This window comes from Toxotes jaculatrix, chromosome 22 (genome assembly GCF_017976425.1).
Source record: "Toxotes jaculatrix isolate fToxJac2 chromosome 22, fToxJac2.pri, whole genome shotgun sequence".
NCBI lineage: Eukaryota > Metazoa > Chordata > Actinopteri > Toxotidae > Toxotes > Toxotes jaculatrix.
Genome location: NC_054415.1, coordinates 11,056,160 through 11,080,894, shown reverse-complemented (window position 1 = coordinate 11,080,894; position 24,735 = coordinate 11,056,160). Strand labels below are relative to the sequence as shown.

The following is a 24,735-nucleotide window of genomic DNA, read 5'->3' as shown; positions in this document are numbered from 1 at the left end:
TCCTCTGACTGCTTTTATGTTTCTCCAGTTGCACATTAACTGGGGAGTGAGTAACAAACAATCACAAGCACAAAAGCTACAGAGGACGGCCCTTTAGCATGTACTGTATGTTCCAAACACGACTGTGAGGAACATACAGGATGAGGAGACAGCTCTCAGGGGCAGCCTCTGGTCACATGACGTGTCCCAGTGAGAGATCACACATCGCAATGGCTGTCTGGGTCTGACTCCACAACCAGGGCAACGGGTACAAGATAAGCTCCAGTTCACTGTGCCAGAGAGGAAGAGACAGACAGAGGAGGAGAGAGATAAAGATACACACAGACAAAAACTATGCTATAATCCTGATGTGGAGATAAAAGCTCCGACTTCTGCCAAATTATGGAAAGACAAAATCAGCTTGGGAGGTTTTGTCAGGTGCACATATTCAATAGAATGTTACACAGTACATGTGAAACATGTTTCATCATTTCTGTCCATCATTACTATTGACTGAGGTAACAGTTAGAGATTATGCTAAATTACATATATGTAGGGATGCTGGATACCCGAGTTATGAATACATCCTTTTGATAAGTGGAACCCAACCTAGGGTTTGAGACCCTCTAAGGAGTCACTAAATAAAGACAGAGAAAGTCAAACAATATTTATGCTGCACAAAATTACTGTCTAAAAGCTGTACTACTGTAAAAAGCTTGTGAGTGAAACCTGAGTTTAGAGCATTTTATCACAAATGTGATCAAGCCTGAATCTCCAAGCTTCAAATTCCGTTTATAACTTCTTGCTAATCGTTGCTTGTTGACCCTTTGTTTAGGATCATGGGCCAACAGGTTTGTACAGAACCACTACTTTGGCTAACTGTACTGAGTTGTGTACACACACTGTTGCAAACACTGGACATTTCAGATGAGATCACCAAAGTTTTTACTTCACACAATAAAACTGATTAAAAGACCGAAGACCAAAACAAACGCATTAAAAAGAAAAAGAAAACAAAGGAGTCAGGGCTGGTTAACTGGCTTAGCAGGAAACAGCAGGAAAGAATCAATCTTCTCATCTAACTTGAATAATCATATTGCCCCAAATGTCCAACTGTTTGTTTGATATAATTCAAATTCAGCAAATTTTGCTTGAAAACACATGCGCACATGTGCAGAATTAATACACAGGCTGTAAAACCACTTGCAGCCTTTCCACTTGGGAGTCTTTTGCTCTTCTCTGAGCAAAGGAAAAAATACAAAATCTAATAAAGTTGGAGTCTGTTCAACAGACCCCAGCAGAAGTTTATCCAAACATTGCCCCAACATTCCCTAAGTTCCCTTTCCAGGAATTTCCAGAGGTCTGTGGGCCAACGTTGGTTACAGCTGCTGGGAGTTAGTGACAGAGAGGCCAAATGCAGTGCATGGGGGGGTGGAGGTGGTGGGGTGGAACCATCCCCACACCGGGCCCCGCTTCTCCTGCATCTCCTCTCCTCTCTGTTATTGTTTTGACTGAGGTGGAGGGTTGGGGGTGAGGGGGTTCATGTGGGGTAAGGTCTTGCCTATTATGTCTGGACGTCTTGGAATCTAGGTCAAGATTAGACCTCATCTTCTCTCTTCTCTCCCCCCCGCCTCCTCTCCACTCCTACAGTGACCACTGCCAAAAAACCTTGCTCTTTAATCCCCACTGATTTTTTCACTCTGAGCCATCTCAATCGATGTGCCGCGCCCATCTGACCCCCCCCACACACACACACCACCCCTCGTTCCTCCCGTCTCTGCGCTCCCTCTCTCCCATCTCTGTCTTCTCTCGCTGCACCAAATGCCAGGCGTTTATCAGGGATAAGCAGCTGTCCCCTTTGCTCGGGGGAGTGGAAGAAAAAACAGACAGAGTGGAGGCAGAAGAAAAGAGATCTGGAGGAAGAATTGTGGAAAAGAGAAGGAGAGAAGGGAAAGATGCAGACAGAGAAGGCAGCCAAGTTTTTTTTAATTTAATTTGGCCTTTGAATTTTAAATCGTAAAGTGAGCTGACTTCAGAAATTTTGGGCAAACGATCACACAGGATAACCCTGAATTTTAACATTATCTAACTTAATTCTTGTTTTATCCTTTTAGCCATAACACACCCTTGTCGCTATGGTGTGGATATTATCACATGATTTTTGTGGACTGATTGTACAAACACGTGTCTTCATGTTAAGACAGTGTGTCTCCTGAATGCCTGAAATGCAGATATCAGTGTAAAAACATTAGGGAGTGTCTGTGCCACAGTGAATTGAAGGCTAAAGCTGCCACAGATGCGTCATAGCTCGATTGTTCTGTGAAAACAAAACTCAGATATGGTTTTCTAAGTCAACAACTTTGTTGTGCTGCGAGATTTCGGGGCAAAGTATCACAGGGAGCCGACACTGCAAATGTAAACTGAGTAAAGTGAAAGGTGAGAAAAAGAAGTCAACAGTGGGACATTTCACGTGACAGCAATTTAGAAGTTACATTGCCTGACCACATGATTGAGATAGAGACTTTATCTTTATTTCCCTTGCTCTGATAAGCAAGAAAATGAACTGCCAATTGACCTTGGTTGCACTGAATTTACCTCGTCAGTTTCTGTTAAAGGATAATTCAGGTTTATTAGAAGAAGTGGCAGCCCACTTTAACCATGATGGACATTTACAACGGACACGTTTGATAATAGTTTTGTACAAAGTGCTGTTGAGCAGCAGATGAAACCGCCTTCTACCACAGTTGGTAGAATAATTGGTCTGACAGTTCAACACCATAAATGGTTTTGAGGAAAGATTTCCAAAATCATCCTGTTTCATATGAATTATTACTATTAAAAATTGTCTGAACCAGTTTCTTTCACCTGTGCATCAACTTTAACTTGGGTATTTGTTTAAAACCTGTCTCATTGTCTAACTGAGTGTATATCACAATCTGCGATTTTCTGCCCATATTCTTTATCTTTGGGGCAATAAACCGAAAGTACAGCCAGAAACAAACACCAGCCTGTTGGGTGTTCTATGCACCTCATTTAGATATTAGAACCAGAGCTGCCAAAGGTTAGAACAGCATACAGGAAGCTTCTTATCTTTATTGTATAATGTTCCTAATAGGCTTCTGCTGGTCTGATTGGAATTCAGTGCGGGTATACTGGACGTCAGATCAGAAATGCCAAATCTTATCTGTTGGTTTCATTGCCACGCATCTGATATCAACAAGAGACTGTCTGACTGTCAAAGCATCATTCTTTGCATTCCACTGTGCACATATGTGTGTCTGCAACAGACTCTGTAGATATCCCTATATTAACGGCTTGGAGCTGTGTTACTTTTGACTGCCGATAGAGCCTGTTATCGCCCGTTTGCATCTTCTGCAGGCACCCTGCCATTTGGCTGAGGTGACGTGTGTTGTGCGGTTTGAGTAACACAAATGAAACACATACAGTGTATCAGCGCAGTTGCTGCTGGGCTATAAACTCAGGGGGGTGTGTGTGCGAGCACAGGGACACTCACATAATGATGCTACTGATCTGTGTGTGTGGAGGAGTGAAGGGGGTGAAGAGAGGGAGTTGGCACAGCCATGCAGTCCCCCAGCTGTGAAATCTCCAGCGGACCCCTGGGAGAGGAGAGAAAGTCTGTCAGTCCACTCCCTGCTATCACCAGCAAACTGTCTTTGCGTGTCTCTATTTGCTTCCTGTCGACTCACTTTGCTCTGTTTTTTGTCTTCTTTTCTCATATTTTGTGCATTTCAGTTTCTCCCTCCACACACACAGACACAGACACACACACAGACACACACACAGACACACACTCCTTGTCTGCCTTGGTAGCTGACGGGTATGACTTCAGCAGTAATGGGGGTTTAGAGGAAGCACAGGAGCTGTTGTTCCAACCCGGCTATCACAAGTTATCACTTCGAAGAATGTGGTGGTGCAGTCACTGGGTTCACTTGTTTATTCATGTGTGTTGGAGTGGGGGTGGGGTGGCAAGAGTCACAAAAGGTGGCGCATGTGTGTGTGTGTTTGTATTGTAACCAAATAGTAGTGTGAATCTTAGTGTGAACTGTAAAATAGATGTCACAGGATTTATTGTTCTTGGGGCGTAAGCACGTTACTTGTGGTATTTTTTCTGCTCTTTATTAAGTCATAATATTTGACACTGTATCCTTGCTTAACTGAGACCAGTTTTTCAAAAGTCATCCGAACACACTGCTCTCCATCAAAGTCGTGCCAAAGTGCATCTCATCAGAAGCTTTTCAGGATCCAATCCAGGGAGGCCTTCATCTCTCAGTCTACACCATTAACCATCACCAGTTACAACAGCAAAATCATTTTCCTCTTCTATCATAATCAAATCCCCAGTAGGATTATATGGACACATCCGGCATGTAATTGGATATGTGACATTATCTGCAGGGGTCAGAGGTCGACCCGGGCACCTTGGCCAATGACAGAAGATTAGCCGGTGGCAATAAAGGACAATCAACTCTTCTAGACCAATTAGAAGACAAGACAGGAAGGGCTGTCATTTATCACTGAACCTGCTATCTCTATCTGAGGCTAAGCAAACAGACAGAGGAAACGATAAAGGCTATAAAACGAGATTGGAGAAAATGACTCAGGGAAGTAAAAGGTGAACTCACAACCATATAAGAATATGTAGTACTATGCATTTGACTGATAGCATGTTTATGGGATCAATGGTAAATGTCCGTTTTCAGAATTATAAAACGATTATGAGTTTATGTTCTACACTCACAACAGCAGAAATCAACTGTAGCACCGGAAGGTTTTGGCTTTTTCCTTCTAATCTCAACTCTAATAGATGCTTTTAATGTTTAACCTGCATCCAATCCCAGTTCTTAACTAATTTTAACCCTGAAGCTAGCCCCTAAAATGCCCCCCTTTTTCAAGAGTAAATACTAGTCAGTTTGTCTTGTGTGTGTGTGTGTGTGGCCAGAATTACACACACACACAAATGCACATGCTCTCCTCCCGTACGAGCCATTTAATCATTTCAATCACAGACTAATCGCCATTACTGTGAGTGGAGAGGAAAACCTAATAGAGACAATAGTTTGTTTTGTTAGTCAACAGATGCTGTCCAGTTGTTTCTTTTCTTTTTTTTTTTTTTTTTTTTTTTTGTTACCGTCGCATACTCATTTCCATAATTCATCCCCTGACTTATTAAGAAGATAATCCTCTTGTTATACAGTCGCCACCGCAGAATTCACTTGGGAACTGTGTGTGTAGGTGTGTGTGTGTGTGTGTGTGTGTGTGTAAAGGAGCTGGGGTCATATGTGAACCCAAATGAACCCTGATAACCCCCTCCTCTCCTTGCCCTCCTCCTCCCTCCCGCCTCCTTGTTTCCCCCTGCATCGGCTGCTTGTGGATGCTAATGATTAATTGCTTATTTGCTCGGACGGGGGTTTGATTGGCGTGTGTGCGGAGTAGACTTGACGAGCTGCCAAAGCTGTCAGATGGGGCTTGATGCAGACCAACAGAGTGAGAGAGGGAGGGAGAGAGAGACAGGGAGAGAGGGAGGGACAGAGAGAGTGATGGTAAAGAGTAGGCAAGATCAGAGCCATCTGAACTCATTAATGCCTGCGTCACATATCTCATAACACGCTAGCACAAACATGTATACATACACACGCAGTCCATGAACGGCAGTATGTGTGATATGTATGTGTGTGTGTGAGCGCACCAACGGTAAATACGCTCATGGGAGTAGACACAGTCATTACAGTGCGAACATACATGTACACTTTCATTTGCATGCATGCACGCAAACACACACACACACACACACACATACACATACACTCTGAATGACATTGTTCTGTCAATCATCTGAGTGTACTGCAACGTGCTCCATTTTAATCATCGTTAGAGACAGAAGCGACGCGCATCAGAGATCACTACCTATCAAATTACATGCAGTCTGCAGTCAGAAATGACCGATTGCATACATGAACATGAATGAAAGGATGGTCTGGGAAAGATGTTTCTCGTAGCAAACTCGATTTGCTTCCCTGTGGTACATCTAAACATATGCTCCTCTTTACATTCAGTGAAGTCATTAGAAGAGTCTATTTTTACCCTCAGTGGAGTTTATATTCAGAAATCAAGCTTTGTGTTAAGTGTAAAAGCATTTTGGCATTATTTATAAATGTAGTAATCCCAAAGTTGTCAGTGTTGCTTAAAGTCACCCTCCGGTTACTGTCTCTGACTGAATGACTGAACTGATTTGTGCTCTTTGTTAGCATTCCACTCAAGGTTTCCTGGAATAAAATTAAATCCACCGAACCACAGTGCGTCATTGACTTTACATTTGAGTTGATGTTCAGCATCCAGAAGAGACTTCTGCGAGCAGTTATGCTGAAAGATACTTAGAGGCTAAATCAGACTAGCAGATTGTTTATTAAATGCTGCCCAGCAAAGCGGTTCAGGCCCATTTAATACTGGAGATCACGTACAGACGTTGGTATACTGAACACTCCTTCAATCCGTGTTTGACCCCGTTCATGTGAGCCCGCTGTCAGAGGTCATCACCTTTCACAGATGCTTAAGTCTGTAACAGCAGTTCTATTCACATCCTTGTTGACCCATAGAATTGCACACAACTGAGTTTTTGTGTCTCTCTCACAGGCTCGTTTATGTCTCTTAATATAATTTAGAGGATTAGAGGACATTTTTGACAATATGTTAATTGCTTTCTTCCTGAGAGTTAGATTAGAACCTTGACACCACTCTCATGTCTGTGCATCAAGCGTGATGCTGAAAGCAGGAAGTGGTGAGACTAGCTTAGCACCAAGATGTTCCTGGAGCCCTGGAGCCACCACCACCCATCTCCATTAGCACTACAATCAAAAAACCCACTACCTTGCTGTTCATGCTACCCTGTTGCATGAACTGCTCCCCTCTACCATCGACCACAAGCCTTTTTTTTCTTTCATGTGTTTGGATATTTCCAGCTGTGGAAGCCCCCGGCAGCCTCCACCACCCTCCATCACATCCAAGATAAATGATATCAATTTCATAAACAGCATCTTTGCCTGCTCTCAGTTGTGCTACGTGTGCCTGAACACACACATTCACCAAACGTAAACACGATTGGAAATGGGAAAAGCATGCCTGCGCCCATAGAAAACACACAGGTACACCAAGCACATGCAAACGTGCTTGCACACACGCATGCAGAGGCAGGCCGACAGGTTTTGATCAATAGTGTTGTGAGCCATGTAGCTTTTCCTCTGCTGTGGTGGCCACACATTGGCTGCTCGAGGCTGAGTAATTGGTGCACAGCACCATGATAGCTACCACTGCAAGAAACATTATTGATAGCATGCCACCATGTATGTCTGTGTGTGTGTGTGTGTTTGTTGAATAAATGGTTCTCCAGGGAAAACACTAAACCTCACAGGTTGTTCAGCACAATGCATCTCCTCCCTCTCGTTCCATTCGTCCTGTTACCTGTCCCTCTGTTCATCATTTGCCTCTTCCTTTCCTGCTCCTCTTCCTCCTTTTTCTATCTGTTCTTCCTTTTTCTGTCTCTTGAGTCCAAATCACAGCCCAGTACAAATTGCCAAAGGGCCTTATAATGTGACAGAAGCCAGCACACTTCTGAACTACACACACACACACACACACACTCCACCAACGACACACACAATTCTGCATCCCTGGCTACACATTATAAAAGCCCACAGATAAATCTCTCTGTCATCCTGCTGTCTGTCTCTCGGGCATTTCCTCTTCATTTTCTCCTCATAGATTCCTTAGATGCCCTGGGAAAAAAAAGGTTTGTTTTAAAATTTAATAGAGTTGCAAGATAGAGTTCAGGGTTCTGGATGTGCAAGGCCTGTTTATTTTCTGCACAGACTATGTTAGAGTGACTGACAGTCGTTGAGCTTTCAAGGCTAAATGAACATGAAACTCCTCCAGTTGTTTCATGAGTCGATTCTGTGATGAAGAAGTCAAAGGTACAAAGCCTGCACATACTCAAATGTAAGCAGAGAAGTCCATCACAGCTCTAAAGGTACATTTCAGGTGAAAACCCCACTGCCACGGAGAGGGGTGAGACGCGATGTTCGTTCAGTGTGAATGGTGCACGCTTTCCTCAAAAGCTTTCATGGTGTTGCACTCGGTTGCACACACTAAGAGAGACCGAGGCTATAAATGATGCATGAAGTGGGCAAGCTCGGTAGATTGTTGGTTTTCAGAAAGTCGGACGCTGTCCCCCGAATTTCGATGTTGGAAAGGTGTTGGGGAAGGGGTTTCAGACAGAGTTCAATCATCCAACAAGCACTTTGGTTGAAGTAATAATGACTCTGTAACTACCTTTTGAAACACCAAACTGATGGCATCAACATAAACCTATAGTATTGTTAAATTACACAGGAGAGACCTCTGTTTTCATGTTGAGGAACACTGAGAATATAATTCAGCTTTTAAATGGAAATTTAGAGTTTAGGAAAAAAAAACTCTTGAATTAGCAGTTTTTCCAGCTTTGCAGCTGTATTCAATCAAGAAGTGAGCCAGAAAATATAATAACAGGCGTCACAATATCAAAATTAGCCAGACAACCCAGTGTTTTAGGAAACTTTGAACATAGCTGATAGTTATTTAATGGAGCCTGGTGGTGATTCAGGCAGATATCTAAGTCATTTTAGAGTCCCATGTTTTCTACGCTCTCCAATCCTGTATGTCCACAAACTGTCTCTCACAATAGCGAAAGGTCTGGATGAATAGCATGCTCTGGAGCGCATTCAGCCCCCCCCCCCCCCCCCCCCCCCCCCCGCTCCTCCTATAGTAGCATTCCGTTGTATGTGAATTTTGACTGTCTCTTTAAGTGTGTGTTCATGCTCATCATATGTTGTGCATTTCAGATGCTGTCAGGGGGTTTGTGAGCTCAGGAACAGTCTGTGCCAAGCTTGTTCAGGCTTGTTCCAGAGCGTCACATGAGCAGAGACACACTAAAATGCAAAGCAGTGTTGTATTCAAGATTTCTTTCATTTTATTTATCAACTTTATTTTACTGTCAATAACCTAAATTCCATTTTTCTTGTCACGCCCCATCCATCCCATCCTGTCTGTTTGTTTCTCCCCTCGTTACCCCAATCTCTGCCGTGTGTGTCAGCTGACCCCTCTGAAGGGTTATTCTGTCAAGAAAATGCCAAATACCAGCCGCTGCCAACAGGCACACTCACAGTTAAATATACACCTCTGTGAGAGCAGGACTCGATTTATCCCCTCAGCTGTACATGTGGGTGCACGTGCAAGAATTCCGCGGGTGGCTCCGCTTATGTGCCATGTGAATCCACGCGCACCTGAATGCGTGTGCACATGCACACCTTGCTAGTGATTGACTCTTTTCACACCTCGGTGCAAGGACCTATTTTCTGCCGCTTACCATCTCACCCCACTCTGTCAGTGAAATATTCATGAGGAAGGGGGAACAGCCCTCTCCTTTCTGGAGCCCAGATGTTAGATCAGGGTATGCAAGCTATGCAGAGTGGCACTGGCATTACAGTGCTGCAGAAACAAAAGAGAGTAGAAGGGAAAACGGGGAATGTACGAGGAGCTAAAGGCATGAGCCAGGTGAGGAGAGGAGCAGGAGAGGAGAAGAGAAAGAGAGGGAAGAGGAGGAGGAGGAGGAGGGAAGATGAGTGGCAAGCAGAAGGGGGCACTGGGTACACTGTGTCCTTAAAAAGCCTCAGAGGAAATGTAGGGAGAGGCAGGGATGAGAGGAGAGGATGAGCAGTGCGGCGTGGCTGGGAAAGAGGTTAGTAAACCAGCTGAAATTGGATAACAGTCTCTCTACGCCGCCGCAGTCTCACATTACGAGAGCTCAGTGAATGAAAATAAGAGATTAACCGAGATATGGCCGAGGACAGATGGCGATGATTTAACCTTGTGTGTGTATGTGTGTGTGTGTTTCTCAGCAAATCCAGCACATATGATGGTTTTAGTGTAATGTGGAATAGACATGCATGAAGTGTGCCGCTTGCTTCCAACATATGACCCAGCTCAAGAGCCAATTAGGAAATCCTTGATTAGGTTTGATTCGGTGTGCAGAGCAGAAGCAGAGCGAGGCCAATCAAAAGACAAGACGATGTGTGGCTGGAAATGCTACAGGCCCACATGTATGTTTCAGAAAAAGCTTTAATATTTCTGCAGTTGTTGCTGCAGTTGCAGTGTCATCCTGCCTCTCTTTTGCCTCTTTGTTGATTTTTCAGAACAATTTGTCCTCACAGGAAAATGTGACGCTACCCTGTCAGTTCTGACTCCATCCCCCCCTGTGCCACCCACCGTCTCTCTCTCTCTTATTCTCTCCATCTCTCTTTCCACTCCTTTCTCTCACTTCCCGTCGGTGACATGGAGACTTTCTTCCCTCCCCTCTCTTCACATCTTATCGTGTTCTTTTTTTTTCTCTTTACATCCTCTCCTCTGCTCTCCTTTCTCACCCTCCCCTCCCCTGTGAGGCTGAGACTTGGTAGTACAGCGAGTGCCATGGTACACAACGTTCAACATGCGCAGTGAACATTGCACAGTGAATATTAATGGACAAAGTACAAACTGCTTCACATGGTCACCCACATGCCACAGGAAGAGATCGAAAGGAAAAGAGAGAATAAGATCTAGACAGGCCGTCTGTTGTCTGTTAACTCAATTCTCTGTTTTATTACCTTAAATAGTCCTCTCTTATTTTGGCTTCTCACATTCCTCCGTCTTCCATTTCTTTTCTCTCTGTCTTCACCTCTCACCTATATCTTTCTACCCCTGTCTAGACAGAAAGCAGTTCTTACAGACAGATGGTGAACAGGTACAGCAGTGTCTGATGTACCCTTATTCCCTCCCCCAATGGACCCAAATACCCTTCACTGACTCTGTGGTACCATGAATCTGTTACAGTACAATTGTACTTCTTTTCTTTTTTACTTCTAACAAAATATTTGAACCATTGGCCTCTAATCGCAAAGGTAGAGGCAGGATCATAAAGAAGGATACAAAGACAGAGACGTACACTGACAGAGTCAGACAGTTGCGCTAGACATCAGAGATCAGCTTGGTCAGTCTCACAAGGTCAATAAATCATCCTGCTAACAACACATGAAGTATAAGGTTACAACTCTGAACGTAGGCCATCCGATCCGGGTTTACAGACCTCTCACATGCTGGCTCAAACGTTCATGGACGCTGACCAAAGTTAACACAAACAAACAGGGAATTCTTACAGTATGATATCACACTGAGAAGTTTTAGGAGGATATTTACGTCCAGATTTCACAAAAAAAAATTGAGAGAAAAATTCCCTTTTTTTCCCCCTTCATCTCCTCTCCATCTTTTCTTCACCTCCCTTCTCCTCCTCTCCACCAACCCCTCTCACATTACCTCATGCCTTTCCTCCTATACTCATGTGTGCCCTATTTTCACAAGATAAAATTTATGTAAAAAGCAGAAACCAGAATGTATTAGCCCAGCTGGGCTGGTTTATTAAAATTGAAATTGATGTGTTATTTTTCTGAATCAGAATAATATTTCACCGGCATCCCTGCATCACTCCCTGTTTCACTTCAAATGGCCCCACCCCCACCCCTTCGCCTCCTCTTCACTTGACCACCTGTGGCCCCGCTTCCCCTCCTGTCAAATCCCCCTTTGAACACACACACACACACACACACACTCACACACACCCCACTCTGTCACTTCATCCATTCCTGCCATTGCGCTTGTGTCTTATGACCATGCTGTGCGTCATGAGGCTTACTCAACAGCCCCCCAAGCAAAAATCTACACACACACACACACACACTCATCATGCCAATAAACGCAGGTCACGCTCGGACCAGGCACGTGAATATCAAAGCAGTGGACAGAGACAAATGCACTCTTCCACAGAAGCACACTTATACACACACACTCTCTGGCTTTCCACACCATTCATGGAAGTGCTACTGTATCAGGCTACTAAAGCATCTATTTATAGTGATGACTAAGTTTTGCAGCAAAGCCATTTATGTATCTTTATGGCACAGACTCACAGAATGGCTATGTTGGGTTATATAGTGCTGACACATACGGTAAATGTTTGTGAGTGAAGAGCACTTATATTTCTGGATGATCCCAAGTCAAAGACATGGTGAAGGAGCGAGAGAGGTGGCCGCACAAGGTGGCCTGATGGTCATAAGCACTGCAGCTGGAAGGTCACAGATGGGGTTTCCTATTTAAGAATGAACCCTGTGACCAGAGTGCTGACAGCCAGGGAACATCTGGGTCGTAAAGGTAAATGAAAGACATGATATTCATGATCAAAAACGGATGCCTGAGCTGCGGTGCATTCTGATAAGTTTGTCAAAGTGAAAAGAATTTTACAATTCTCAAGTCAAACAAATGTTTCTCGCCCTGAAGGCAAGGCTGAGGTATCTGTACACCACTGATACAACAGGCCTGGACCACTGACATTTTATTTGTACTTAAAAGAAAATTCAAAATATGAGGAAATTGGTGAATGAAGTGTAAGTGCCACTGATGGTTCTTGCATGAGACCCATGAATGATCATTATTCTGGTATGCTAAACATGAAACTCTGCTTGAATTTAGTATCTTTGCATAAGACTAAATGTCTCCGCTCGGTTTAAGGACTGCCTCTCATTCCGGGGAATTAAAAAGGGAAAGATCTTCTCATGAAACGACCGTGTGTCATTCAGTCACAGTTGAGATCAGTTATCCTTGAAACACACTTTTAGAAAACCCACACTTACTTACTTCCAGGTCACATGCTTCTTCTGACAACAAAAACAACAGCATTCTTTGATAATGGTCTGATTAAATGCTAACTATGATAGGAATGCGAGCGCGCGTGGGCCCGCATTAGCACAACTTTATCATGTGAGTGAGCTTACAACACACACACACGCACATGCACATGGGTAACATAGAGAATGGGATTAGCCATTGTTAAGCATAGCAGGCAGCACCCAGTTAAGACGGTACACACCTAAGCACCCTAAGAATGTAAATATCACAGCTATTTGAAGTAGGCACAGGTGAGTAACACTGTGTACATAGCAAACTTTATTTTATGGAGTAAACAGAGATGAACTCTTGAGTGAAACTTTGCCAGATTACTTTCCCGCATCTTCTTTATGTGCTGATATTAATTGATATTTCCTAAATAAATGGTAATAAATCAATCCTTTAATAAATGGCGATTAACAAATACCCCAAATTATTAAAGTTACATTGGATGTTTTGAAATATCATAAAGTCTGTCTGCAGAAGAGGGAACAATAATGAATCTACCATAAACTGAGCAACTCCTTTAAGGTGCTAATCTGTGTATACCTTGTTTTATTTTGATTTGATGCTACGTGCAACCACCGTATTGATCATTATTAAGCTCTTAAATTTGTAATTCACTTATATTTAATGCTAAATAAACAGCTGATGCCTCTTCTGGAAGTATATAATGCATCATTGTGTGCACCCAGAAAGACCTGACACTGGGGCTCTGTTTTATCACTCAGTTAGGGCTTTCCCCTTGAGGGACCCCTGCCCCTGCTGCCAATCTTTGTGATTCACATGAAGCGAATCACATGTGAATCAAACTTCACGTGAGGTTTGTGGCTCCAGGGGGCTGAAGTGATCCAGTGCTCCAGGTGACATTTTGCATTGCAATATATCAACTGACCCCTGGTTGATGACTCCAGAGTCCCCCATATACAACCTGTTGTCACAGGACCAAAATTGCATTCTTAGGTCATGTGATAACAACTGAGACAACTCCATTCATTGATGTAGTTTTCACTGGTACCATTTATATTTTAACTTTTATTTATTCAGGAAAGGTTTACTGAGCTAGAATGAGCAGGTCCATTGCAACACCTGAGGCTTCATCACCAACATCATCTGTCTCTAAACAGCTGCAACATCAGTCTGTCTGTCACAGTCTTGCTTTTGTAACCTTAAAGGCACTGTGTGTAGCTAAGAAGCGATTAGTGGGGTGTGTCTAATAGTATTTGGAGGAGCACAGGTTGTACCATCTTAAGTGATACAGTGGATCGCAGCGAGCTTAGAGCTCACTTCAGGTTTGGAGCTGTCATAACACAGTGGCTTAAGCCATATCAGTCAGAAGAGTGACCCCTGCTGCAGTTAACAGTTACCCCTTACACCTGGTGTGTGTGTGTGTGTGTGTGTGTGTGTGTGTGTGTGTGTGTGTGTGTGTGTGGGTGTGGGTGTGTGTAGGTATGTGTGTCTGGAAGAAAAGCAGTAAGAGAAACAAAGCAGTGTGCGGCCTTTCAAAACATGTGACCACAACACCAGCCACATTTTTCTTACCTTTGCCCTCCCTCTGACTCAGCATTTCCGCTTCTCTCATAAGCTCTTTAGCTGCATAGGTGTGTATGAACATGCACGCAAATGTGTGTGTGTGTGTGTACGTGTGTGTGTGTGTGTTATCTTTAGCCACCTCAGTCCAACTACTGACCTTTCTAAAGGTCTTACTGTCCAGTTGTCCAAACACAGACATGCAGACTGGCTGACTGACCTACTGATGAATGTTTTTATTTGGCTGTATAGCAACCCCAAAACACCCTCAGTAAAAGCTCGAATTCATATCCATCTGGAAATGTATGCTGTTTCAGAGTAAAGCTATAGAGGGAGGACAAGCAGCTCCCATCAGTCTTTGCATGTCAAGGATAAAGATTACCCCTGAAATGAGTGACATGTCTGTGAAAACACCATCAAACCACCATCAGTTTGAGTCGGATTTACCCGTGGTTTTGTTCCAGGTGTTTGAAATGGTGTAATAAGTGCACCAATACACACAAAGAATGATGAACTGCACATATTACTGACCTGTCCAACAGTCATGGTTTGTCACTATTCAGTTTCACCTTAAGACCCAAAACAATGTGGATGTAAATGTCCCAGAAAACAGTTAAGTGTGTCCCAGTTCCAGACTACATACTGTCTGAGTATGAAGAAGTTGAGTTTACTCCAAGATGCCAGTATACTCTTTGGAGTGGGCTGTTGATGGTCACTACTGTCCCAAAATGCTATGCATGACGGAAACTACCACCAGGAGCCAAATCACAGCTGGAGCAAATTAAAACGGCAATAAGACGGCTCCAGGAAAATCCTGTAAAACTAAAATAATGTAATAAATACATGGAAAAACTTTTGGCTTTCTCTGTTTTTAAGTTTCCAAATGTGATATCAGCTGTAGTGTTACAGTTTGATTGACACCCATTGGCCCATGTCTTGTCATTTCATTTACTTGTGGTGACTTTTTGCAAACTGAGTGCAAAAATAGTCTGGTTTATAGTATATATTGCACGTTTTCATGTTGACCTCATCTCGGAGGTGTGAATAAATGGCAATAATTATTTGAACAAATTAAATTGTCATAAATATGTATAAAATCCCGCCTTTCTCTCTCTCTTTTTTTAATCAGATCATCAAATCGAATTATCTGACCCTCCTAAAATAAAACCTCAATGGATTGGAGTTTAAAAAAAATAATCCCTTAGTGTGTTCTTCTTTGGTAACACACTCCTCCCCCACAGAAAAAAAAACTGGATCGCATTTCAAACAGAGTCAACATAGCGGCCCATTGACACAGCCCATGATATTTTCAGGAGAAAGTGCGTGTGATTGTGGCGAGTGGCTAGTTCAGAATAAGTGCTGGCTGACCATTGGTAGCCTTGTCAAATAATTAGTCTGTGATTTTGAGAGATAATCTTAATCCTGCCTCAGAATATTAGGATTTACAGGAATTAAAATGTGCAAAACCTCAAGTGAATCACTGAGTTATGCCACTCAGTTATGGCCACTTAAATGCATGTGTGCTGCTGAGTCGATCCACTTGGAGTTGAACCTACTTCAAGTTTCTGCCTTCCCTTCCAGTAGTAGATGAGGGAAAAAAATAAATAGGAAGATGTGACTGGTTACCACAGTGAGGCTGAACCAGATGCAGTAGCAACATTAGCTCGGTGTTAGATAGTCCCTTTGTCTCTCTGATTTCTAATGCATTCACCGTGTGGCTGTTAAATTTGCAAAACGTCAGGAATATCTTGAGCTTTTTCCCTTATGCTGCCTATTGGCAAGAAAGCAGAGTGCAAAAGATTATGATTTGAATGCTCATCCCTTCATGAGTTCCATGTTGTTTATCTCAGGTATTATGGGCCATTTGAATGCTTTTGCATTTCCTCATTTCATCTCACAGACATATGCTATGTGAGCCCAGCTGACTACCAGTGAGGCTACACCAAGTGTGGCAAACCTGTTTTTATCTGTAAAGCTTGAGTGAAAACATTTCCAGTCAATAGGCCCAAGCCTGACCTTGTTTTTGTGTTGAAGCCTTGAGGAAAGCCTGGAGCTGGGGGTTGGGAGGGTGGGGGGGTGTTGCTGGCCTTTGGACCAGGGCAAGGGGCCCTAATGACTCAGTTATTTGTATGACAACAAGCTATTCTTGTCCCAATTTCACTGCTCAAAGGCTGCATGCAGCAGTATGACTCCATCACCAGCCATTATCATACTGTACATCCAAAACATTGAGTATCTACAACACCAAGAAAATTAAAAATAAAAAATCCATAGGCTGAGCTCATCCATGGTGATGTTTTCCTTTTCTTCTCTCAGCCATTGCTTTTCTTTCGTGGTGAATTTACGAGGAGCTGAGAGGCTCTGGCAGCTCACCAAGTTTACAAATGAAAAAAAAAAGTGGAAGTATGAAGTTGCAATCAATCCTGCGGTTCGAGTGATGAGAATCATTTGTCTCTTTTATTTTCTGTTAGCGGGGCTGACTCAAACCTTTTTAATCGTATATCTGGTTGGACAGTGGAGCATTTTATTGATGGCATAATTACCAAAAGTGCATGCATGCATACTGTAGCAGTGGCAGTAATGATAGTGTCTGTTTTGCAACATGATAATGGTAATTTACTGTGTTATGGCTGAGGTCAAAAACCCTTATTTAACAAGGCTAGATGACAAAGAGCAAATTCATATTTACAGTTATACAGCTCAAGATGTTTGATATAGCAGAGGAAGAAAAGGCTGCAGACATTAGCAAATGGTTAATGGCCTTGCTCAAGGGTAGTTTAAGAAAGTAGGGGTAGACTATCTTCTTCACTCCTTTAACCCTGACATTTCTTGCAGGTTTGTGTATTTAAACTGGTGAACTTCTGGTGACAAGCTTCCATCTTTAACCTTCAGGCTGCTGCAGCCTCCCTGTAAGGTTTTGAAACTGGCGTGTTTACATTAGCAATATCATAAAGGGCTATTCATAGCCCCCCCCCTCGTCAAACTGTGTACGCCTGTGTGTGTAAGGAGGCAGATGAAGAACGACAAAAACACTTCAAGTGACCCCATAAGGGCTGGAACCCCCAGTGACTCCCTCCTCACCGTTTCCTGCGCCAAAAAAAGGTTCAGCTGTAAGTGACACATAACCGCTGACCGGTCAAGGAAGCACAGCAAAGAGCCAGTTGGCGTCATTTAACTGCATTCCTAAGAGTACCAGTTATCACTTTGACCTGACAGGCAGGTCGTTTTCCTGTCACACATACACACACACTCTTTAAACACACATCTAAGTCAAAGAAACGCCAACACTTACAGGGAACTGGTATGTGTGCATTAAATACTATTAAAAGGCACACATACACATCAAACATACACATGGGTCAAATATACAAACTCAAACAAGTTGTCATACACATCAAGCTACACCTACACACACATGCGCGCGCGCACACACACACACACACACACACACACAATCTAATCCTACACAAGGCTATTTATACTGCAATCACAGAAATGGATTACTCTCCATGTGACTGCCCAGAATGGCTCACTTTCTGCACGTACATGCCCCGAAATCAGTCAAGTGTTTCCGCCTGGCTTGACGTGATAGTCCCATAACATGTGTCGTTCACTTTGTGACACTTTCGCTTTAATAGAACTGCCCTGTCGCTGATTCGTCATGACAGAAGACCAGAAATGGGGAAAGATATCAAACTATTAAGACGTGTGGCTGAAATAGAAGCGAGGCGTACTCACTGGGGTGTACAAAGCTCAGATGGAGGGGAAAGGTCACATGAAGGTTCTTCAAATGTTGCTTTACTGTTATTTACTGCTTTTTGATCGAAACTTGACACAAATCATCCGGAGTTGCTGTGATTAAAAAAAAAAAGGTGAGAATCATCCAATCACTAACAAATTACGCATTATTTTTTATGCTCCACTCCCGTTTATCACTCATTTTCTTCCCGCAGTTTATGTTCTCCATGCCTCTGTGCATCATCTTTCATCATTAGAGCTACTGTATGAGAGGCCATTAGAGAGAAATTGACCCAGCTCCCTGCCAGTCTCAGCAGGCTACAGCCTCATCAAGCAAGCCCCCTCCCTGCTGTGACCGCGATGGCCGGCCATTACGTTTGGAAACGGATTGGCTTGCTGTAAAATATTTATCGATGCTCCACTAGGCCCTTGGGAGTTGGGTGCAAACATACTCACACACAGTCAGACACTTACATTTACATGTTGGCATCTCACAAATAAAAGACAATTAAATGTTGATCGAGATCATGGCTCCTGTGTCTACGAGTAAACATATTTTTTTGTAGATCACAACAATTGTTCTCATGTACAGTGGGATCCCAAATGTCTGAGACCATTTCCCTTGATGTACATCATGTATGTACATATGCTGGAAACGTGTTATCAACCAACTCATGGAGCTAATGTGATCCTAATGAGCTCTTTGCTACAGCTGATAAAATCTGCCAGTGACAGCTGTGATGCCTCTGTCCGAAATCAAGAACCCACCATTATTACTGTAAACTGCGTGCGTGAGAACAGAAAGTTTGACATGTGTAACTAAGTGGAGCAGGGCTTAGCTAACGGCCAGTTATGAATTAGCCGTCAAAGTGCATTTCAAACAGCCCTGTACTCTTGAAAGGAGAACAGAATCACAGGAAGCTTTAGCAAAGCCATTACAATTAAAAATTGATAGCCCCGCTTTAACAGTCGCCATTAATCCCAGGAGTTGATAAAAGATATGGATAGTGAGTGAGTAAGTGAGGGAGAGGTGTGCAGTGACCATCAGTTTAAAGTGCTCCGGGCATGCGGAGGAGGCAGGATCAGGGCTTCCTAATGTCCTTCACTGAGGATTCATTTATGTGTAAAACCATGGCCTGGATCACTCAGCAGCATGAGCTGGTGCAATTAGTGTTGTCAATAAAATGTTTTATGCACATGGGAGGTGGGAATGTGTATGTGTGAGGTAGGCCTGTGTGTGTGTACTGTTTACATAACACAAGATATGAAAAAAAAAATGCGCGTGTGTTCTTGTGCGTACTGTACACATGTAGGCATGGGCACTGTACTATCAGTAGTAGTTTATTACAGAGCTGAACTTTGCTGTGTTTTTCTTCTATGTGTGTTTGTTGTCAAAGGTGGACATGGGAAGGTTGAACAGATTGTTTACTGGAGTCATCAAGTTACCCAACCCTTAGCCACTGTGTGTGTGTGTGTGTGTTTATGGGTGTGTGAAAGAGAAAGAGGAAGGGCGGGAGCTTTTTACAAGCCCTGCAGACACGTGAATGTGTGATCCAAAGATCGTTTCAAGGTTGCTTCGATAGTGGGGAAAGGTCAGCGATGCGAGAAGACGCTGGGCCAAAAGATATAGACATGTGTACGCACCCACACACACCCACACACACCCTCACACACTCACACATACACACACACACACGTGGCGTGTCTACTCTACTATCTCTGGAATATGTCCATGAATATTCATAACTCTCCTTAGATAGTGCACTTTTGCCTAGAAAGCATCATGTGCATGAGTGTGTGTGTGTGTGTGGTTGTCAGGGCGCAGAGATCAGGTACAGGACTGCCAAGCTGCGAGCGAGAGCTCTCTGGGGGCCTTTCCTTGACAGACTTGCCACTTGTTTTTCTCGCCTGTGCATGTGCGTGCGTGTGTGTGTCTGTGTGTGTGTGTGTGTGTGTGTGTGTGTGTGTGTGTGTGTGTGTAAAAGCATCTGTTTCAAACCATCGATGTCTCTTGCTTCTAAAATCATGATAAGTGGAGGGTGAAGCACAGTTTCACTGGTTTCATGTGACTGGCAGACTTAATGAACGCATTTCCGAGAATTCACACCTCCTCTTCTAAAGATGAAACATTATGCAAATGCATGTGATAACCAGTTTGGTTACATTTAACATGAAATGATGCATATTGAGCCAACCTTAAAAGCACATTATAATCAGTGTGGTGCTCATTTACTCTTGTAAAGTAGGACATTAGCTGAATTTCTTAATTAGTTCTTTACACAGATATTCCTGCCCATAAGATACATACATGCCTTCCATGGTCAGCGCCATTTTCCTTTTCCTTGTTTCTCTGTTTACCGTCTATGCACTGAATACAAAAATGGCTATTTGCTTGTTACTTGACTCAACGAAAAGTACTGATGTGTAGTTGTATGGGTGTGCAGTATTTTGGCCATATCACTTTGCCATGGAGTTGGAGTTAGCCTATAGGGTTGCAGTGTTTTAATTTTATGCCACTGTAGCTTTACTTTCTGTATAACTCAGTTTTCTGCTGTTTTACTGTTTCTGTATCTATTGCCTTATTTGACAGTCATCCGTAAAACAATTTGAACTATAGTAACCTGTATGAAAGGTGCTATGTCAGATAGCATGAATAACATTTTACTGATATTTTTCATTTACATTTTTGCTGTTATTTGATACACTGCAGTGAAGATGCAGAGAGGAAACATGGATAAAGGGAGGGGGATGACACGCAACAAGGTTTCAGAATCAACAGGGGATGTTGCATTGATATGCTCTACTTCATGACCACTAAGTCAACATTAGGAAAAAAAGCTGGAAATATAAAACACAAAGGACACTCCAAGTCCTTACAAGAAATCAAAAGGCTACCAAGGTAACTCCATGAGGAACAAAAACACAAGGCACAGGTACAGGAATAAACACAGGGAACCAAAACAGGTAGAGACACATGTAGACTCAGGTATGGACAAAGACAAACAGAACAAAGGGAAACAACAAGACTTATATACATGAGGCAACAGGCAACAGGTGAAACCAATTAGGGTGGGGCAGACAATCACAAATGGAGGGAAACTAGACAAAGACAGGAAGTAGAACAAGACCGGATACACTAGGGACAAGATTTCACAATAAAACAGGAACTACTAACAGAACTTAAACTAAACCAGAGTCCAAAAGAAACAAATGTCCACAAAAGAGTTCAAAACAAAACAAAAGGGTTAAGAAAACAGCCCCCTTTGGGGCTGATCATGACAGTATCCCCCCTCCAGAGACAGCTCTCTGTTTGCTGGTCTCTGGAGGGGGGATACTGTCATGACCAGCAAACAGAGGGCTGGCCAGAGACAGGCAGAACCTTGGGCGGACTGCCCGAAGGCTGAACTAGGGCCAAACAGGAGACCTTGGGCGGACGGCCTGGAGGTTTAAGCAAGGCAGACGAAGTGACCTCAGGCAGACGGCCTGGAGGCCAGACAGACGGGCGAAGTAGCTGGTGAAGCCGACCAGGAGGCTAGAGATACTGGTGGGGCAGTTCAGGGGGCCGACAAGGCAGGCAGAGCAGCTTGGGAGGCCAACCAGACAGGTGGAGCAGCTTAGGGGGTGACAGAACCCCTGATGCAGGAGGCTCATGAGTTGGCAGAATGTCGGCCAGGATCCCGGATGCTGGGACATGGGAGACTGGCTGGAGGCTAGCAGACAGGGAGGTAGCTGAATGGAGGACAGGCTCGGAGTATTCTCAAAGCGCATGAGCCCTTTAGGCAAGGAAACCGAGAACCAAAGCTTCTTGGAGAGGGAGCATGGTTTCTTTGTAAAATCCTGGGTGTCAACCAGAGCTGGATCTGACAAGGACACCCCAATGGTACAACTAGCTCTGGATGCATCTCTAGAATCCAGGTTTTAGCTAAAACTATCTCTCAGAGCAATTCCCAATCTAGTTCCTTCTCCCAGAACCTTGAGGCCTGCTGCTGGTACTCAAGGAGTCCATCAAGGTGACATGTGACTTCAGAAAGCTCCTTAGTGAGAGCTTTCATGTTTTCTAGGTCTTGGAGAAGGACAGAGCACTTGAGCTCCAAGTCAGCCTCACAAATGGGGTCTGCTTGGTCCATATTTGGTCAGTTTGTACTGTCACGACCGGGTAAACGTGGGTAAAATGAGTAAACTAAAAGTCTTTTAATTAACTCAAAATCACTGGAATAGTCCAGGGCCAGAAAACAAAACTTAAACAACTAAAGATCATCCATAAGGAGGGAAAAAGGCAACAGGTGAAACCAATTAGTGCGGGGCAGACAATCACAAATGGAGGGAAACTTGACAAAGACAGGAAGTAGAACAAGACCAGATACACTAGGGAAAAGACTTCACAATAAAACAGGAACTACTAACAGAACTTAAACCAAACCAGAGTCCAAAAGATCCAAATGTCCACAAAACAGTTCAAAACAAAACAAAATGGTTCAGAAAACAGCCTCCTTAGGGGCTGGTCATGACAGACAGATGGATTGATAAGTAGATAGACAATTTGTCCTCATGAGGAAAATCTTTTCTACAGTAGGTGCATCCAAAACACAAACAATTACGACATACAGATAAGATTACAAATCCAACTCACATGCCTCGATTTATAAAAACCCACAGGCAGCTGCCATGGTTTGGCATGTGGGGATCGCAGGGTTTATTTATAGTCGACATGTGATTCTCGTGCCCTATCGAACATCAGATGCTGGTATAGCTGCCAGCGGATGTATCTGACACAGCGGGGGCCTTTGCCTCCCTCAGCCAGGCGGCTCTGAATCGCAACGTCTGCTTGAAATGTAAATGTAAAATGACTCAGTATGACTGCCTTGAGGCACACTATTCCAAAGCACTGCTGGACATCCCTCGCCACGGCTTTGACCACAATGTTTACATTACGGTGAATGAATATACAATGACGAACATACTGTATACATGTGGGTGATATGTATAGTCTACTTTCTATTAAATGTCTCGCAGACTCCCGTGCGCTGACTGTGACACCCTGCTGTTCAGCCATCATCCGCAAAAGCATTTTAACCAAGGCTAAAAATTTCTGTGTTCATTTTACTTGGCAAGTGGTTCAGAAACATTGAAGAGTGAGATGCTGCTTTCAGTATTCTGACTTATTCACAGCTGAATTTACAGTATCCTTGATCAAGGCCGACTAAAGTTTAAATTTTTCATTCGGCACTGAAATTCTGCACTTTAGAGAGAATAAAGAGTACTTTTATACAAACGTTTGCTCTCTCACTCTTAAAGGAACATTTTGACCTTTCTCAGAAATGCGCTTATTCTCTTTTGTGACAAGAGTAAGATTTAGTTAGAAGATCAATATCATTTTATATCCGGAAGCTAACTATGAAGATATGTATAGTGAAGCAAAGGAAAACTGTTCAAAATGGACCGACACAATGAAGGCAAAACATGGTCTGGACATAAAGTTCCAAAGTTTTATTTCATTATTTAGCTTTCTCTTTGCAGAAGAAGCATTGTGTTAACACCAACTTGCTGTTACTATCACTATTTGGCCACAAACTCACCTTGGAGGTTTGGTCATCTCTGCAGGCGTCGAGGTGCCAGCTTGGCCCTGCAGAGCCTCTCTCTAAGCTCCTGGAACATTCTAGCGAAGGCCCACAGGAGGAGGAGAAGGCGGAGGAGGCTTCAGCTTTCACAGTGTGTCGCCATGAACAGCCGGCCTGTCTGCCCCTTGGCATGGACGGCACACACACGCATAAACCACACACAAAAAGTAATATAGTGACTGAGGGAGTCAGTGGGGCTACATTAAGGAGAGCTGGGCGAGTCTGTGAGTGCCAGTCGGACCTGGGCAGTGTATCTGTGTGTTTGTGTATGTGTGTGTGTGTTTGTGCATGTGCGTGAGGGAGAAACTAAGAGTGAGTCTGGGTTCTTGCCAGTCAGAGAGGCTGCTAAATATGTCCTCTTTGGAACACCGAACAGAGCTGACAGGGGTTATTCCAGGACACGTTCATCCCCTCCGCTGCCGCTCTGCTTCGATGTTTCTCTCCCTCTCAGTCCTTTCCTTTCTCCCTCTGCGGTCTAATATAGAGCTCATTTTGTGTCTGTTTCTAGGTGCCAAGGCCAGAGGGGGCTGTGTGTTTGTGTGTGTGTGTGTTTGTTTGTGTGTATGTGCCTGTGCCAGCTGAAGCTGCCACTGCTGTCTCGACGGCTGCTTTATTTTGGCTCTAGTTGCTATAGCGACCCTGTGGGACTTTCAGTGTGTCTGAACCAGTGATCCAATCAATGCTAACCAACACCAGCAGCAGAGGTGTGTGTGTTTGTGTAGTATAGTGTTGTATCTCTGCAGTGCATGATAGATGAATGCAGTCTTTTGCATGAATATTCTGAATGTATTTGCAACTCACACGAGCTCAGATCAGTGGATGATAGCACGAGTTTTGTTACAACACAGGTGCAAAGTTACAAAATTACAAAATATTGCACGCTATTTCAGTTTGTCACAGATTTCTCGTAAGTCTCTTATCACTTCACACTACTGACCTCCCACCTTTAGCCCAGATGTTTACCCGGTGAGGAAAAAGTGGCCTTATCCCAGAACACGTCAATAGTGGAAAGGCCAACAGTTACACAAGAACTGTATTCCAGTAAAGCTGCCACCACCCTGCCAAGCAT

At 43.6% G+C, this 24,735-nt stretch overlaps 1 long non-coding RNA gene across 1 annotated transcript; it reads right to left on the bottom strand.

Moving 5' to 3' along the window:
- Positions 1-23,873, bottom strand: LOC121176394. The gene is made up of 3 exons (XR_005892971.1): positions 23,625-23,873; positions 3,494-3,596; positions 1-269 (listed from the first exon to the last, which is right to left on the bottom strand). It is a non-coding gene; the product is annotated as an uncharacterized LOC121176394 (long non-coding RNA).
- Positions 23,874-24,735: the final 862 nt, after the last annotated feature.